The sequence below is a fragment of the Saimiri boliviensis genome, chromosome 9 (genome assembly GCF_048565385.1).
Source record: "Saimiri boliviensis isolate mSaiBol1 chromosome 9, mSaiBol1.pri, whole genome shotgun sequence".
Classification (NCBI taxonomy): Eukaryota; Metazoa; Chordata; class Mammalia; order Primates; family Cebidae; genus Saimiri; species Saimiri boliviensis.
Genome location: NC_133457.1, coordinates 105,302,061 through 105,305,412, shown reverse-complemented (window position 1 = coordinate 105,305,412; position 3,352 = coordinate 105,302,061). Strand labels below are relative to the sequence as shown.

The 3,352-nt window shown below is 43.3% G+C and overlaps 1 non-coding gene across 1 annotated transcript; it reads right to left on the bottom strand.

Moving 5' to 3' along the window:
* Positions 1 to 523: 523 nt before the first annotated feature.
* Positions 524 to 687, bottom strand: LOC120368021 (U1 spliceosomal RNA). The gene has a single exon (XR_005582250.1). It is a non-coding gene; the product is annotated as a U1 spliceosomal RNA (small nuclear RNA).
* Between the last annotated feature and the right edge of the window lie 2,665 nt (positions 688 to 3,352).

Here is a 3,352-nt window from a genome sequence, read left to right as displayed (position 1 = left end):
CTTCTGAAGGAAATATTTTTCAACTTTGAAGTCCTTAGGAATTGGTTTTTGGCATAATTTATACACTCTGTCCCAAGTGGCCTTGAAAGAGGCTCATAATTTCTCTCAGATGATGATCTTGTTTGGCTTTTAAAAGCAAAGAAGATGTCTACAGTTTCACTTTGAAGCTGTTAAAAAAAAAATTCCTGGGACGCTTATCATTTGGTAAGAAAAAAAAAAAAGTAGAAAGATAAAATCAAATTTGGAATCAGTGATAGCAATTGTATACTCCGATCACCTGCAAGAGCTGAAGAGTAATTTGTTACAACTTCCTGTGGTCTCATGGTGTCTGAAAGTTCTTCAGCCGCAGCTGAAGATGGATGGTGAGGCCCAGTCCAATGTATTTTCAAGAAATCACCCTGCTTCCTGCACACTTCAGCCTCACCCACGTCCAAAGGTTTGGAAAACTCTTTCTTTTGGTGAGTATGTGGTGTTGTGCCAAGGAGAGAACTGAGAGCATTTAAGGTTTATTCCTTTTTTTTTTTAGGAGAAAGCGTGAATGTAGTCCCCCACTACCACAAATTCTGCAGTCGAGTTTCCCACATTTGGGAAAATCACAGGGGTCAGCACATCCAGAGTGCAATGGACAAGCCTCGCCTTGGGAAAACCACCTTTGCCATCATGGTATCTCTCCTGCCAGGTAAGTATGGTTTTTTTTCCTTTCCTTATTTGTGCTATAATTACCAGAACCAAAAGATGTGCGGGATTCCTCAAGACTCCTTCAGTATCACTCAGTTTTCTATGCATGCTAGATGCATCATCATAGACCTAGTAGAATTTTTTTTAAAAAACTGATTTTATTCAAATCCATTCCATTTTGCTTTTTATTTTTATTTTTTTCTGATATACTTTTGCAATCCTGAACAAGGTGATTGATTCCAGTCATCTCTTCAATATCATGAAACCCAAGAAAGAACTTCTCTTTAATTAAATCTCCAGGGTGAAGGCAGCCTGACCATCCCATGCCCTCCTTTCCAATCTCCAGTGGGCTCCCGAAGCAGAGCTCCTGGGTCAGCCTGCAGCCAGGCCTGGTGGGTTGGGCAGGGCCTTGGTCCTGATAGGGCTGGCTTAGGACTTAGTCTCCCTCTGGGCCAGACAGTAGGGACCCGCAGCAGAGAGAGCCCTGGGTAAGAATTGGATCTCCATGGCTCCAAGAGAGAACTTGGCGCAGGGATGCAGAATAGGAAAGGCAGAGCCAGCAGCCTTGGGTGGTCCTGGGAGGCCCTGCGGAATCCCTCCCTGGGAGACGGGGATGCGGAGCAGCAGAACAAGCAGAGCACTCTCTCCTGGGACACAGAGAGGTGCAGCCAATTTGTCAGCTGGATCTGAGCCTTGGAGATGATTAGGGCTGCAAGACGGCAGAAAGACAGTCGGCACCTGAGGGAATCAGCAGCCAGGCAGGAAGAGCCTGCGATTCACTCAGAACTGCAAGGGAAGACCAATCACAACCTGCACAACAGGAAAAGCAAACACAACCGTAGGAGCACGTTTAAAACAATCGAAGGCAAAATCAAATACTTTCCTGAACAAGGAAAGATCGTTCTCAATTTAAAATGACTTGGAGGAGAGGATGGAGACCTGGGAAACCACGTGAAGAGTTCATGCAAAACCCGAAGTAAAAATCTAAAAGCGCCTTGGAGGAGAGAGATCCAGGAGTTGTAATAGGTAAATAATAAAGAGAAAAATCTCAGAAAGAAAGAAAAAAAGAAAAAATAGAGGAGAAGCAATCATTTTTAAATGAGAAAGAAAATTTTCCGTGGTAGAACGCCTTGGGTTTGCAGATTAATAGGCTCATTGAGTTCCAGGCAGGAATGATGGAAAAAAGACACACATCTAGGCATAGCCTGGTAAGGTTCCCGAATTCCATGATTAAAGAGAAAACTCAGACAAGCTCCCTAATGAGAAAATAAGTTGCATAGAAAAAAGAGAATCAGACTGAAGTCATGCATCTTATTTGCAAGCTAGAAACCAATGTGAATCACCTCCACAGACCACTGAGAGAAAAGCATCCTAAACCAGCCAGGCTGCCATCGACCTTCCTGGGATGGAAACAAATGCGAAGGTCCAGGTAATTTTTCCGTATGGGGAAAGTATCGTAGAAAGGAATCTAACCAGGTGACAGATGAATTGGATTGGAGGTAAGGAGATGAAGAGGAGCCCATGGTGAGCCGTGAACCAACTAAACCATGTATCATTACCTCTGAATAAATCATGATAGGACAGAATTTGTAATGTAAGACTAAATATATTCTTTTAAACAGGAGATGCAATAAGATTACTAACCTAAAGGAAAAGTGCTGAATGATGGCAAAATATTGGAGTTGAGGAGGGGAAAAGGAGCCTGAAAAAGCATTTAAAATATCTCCTGTTGGCTGGGGGAGGAGAAACAGGGACGAGAGCTCTCGAGTGAGAAGGATTAATTGGTGCCCAGTTGCCATGTGTTTCTTTTTAATGAAAATTAGAAAAGGCACGGTCAGTTCTAGCAGACAGAAGCATCTAGCAGAGCTTCCAAAATAAGAGAAAAGCAAGAATGGCAGGCGTCTACTGTCAGTTGTTCCATCTTTTAAAAAAAATTTAGGCTTTTATTATGAAACCTTTATATATTTTTTCTCTCCCTCTCTCTATAATGTTTCCTCTCTATATGTATTTCCTCTATATACATATATGTTAGAATATACATATATATATATAGAGAGAGAGAGAGAGGGAGAGAGAGAGAGAGTGTGAGTGAGAGAGAGAGGTTTTAACCATGTTAGCCAGGCTAGTCTTGAACTCCTGACCTCAAGTGATCTGCCTGCCTTGGTCTCCCAAAGTGCTGGGATTACAGGTTGGCCAATTCTGAACACACACCACAAAAGGGGAACCATAATATATTGAATCTCCGTGGACCCAACACTAGGGTCCAATGGCTCCTTTTTTTTTTTTTTTTTTTTTTTTTTCCTACACTGGGGATACATTGATGGATACAAAACCCTGTAATGTTTCAGTTTTTATTTTTTTCAGCAGTTCCATTTAGAATTTGCGGCCGGGCATGGTGGCTCAAGCCTGTAATCCCAGCACTTTGGGAGGCCGAGGCGGGTGGATCATGAGGTCGAGAGATCGAGACCATCCTGGTCAACATGGTGAAACCCCATCTCTACTAAAAATACAAAAAACTAGCTGGGCATGGTGGCACATGCCTGTAATCCCAGCTACTCAGGAGGCTGAGGCAGGAGAATTGCCTGAACCCGGGAGGCGGAGGTTGCGGTGAGCCGAGATCGCGCCATTGCACTCCAGCCTGGGTGACAAGAGCGAAACTCCGTCTCAAAAAAAA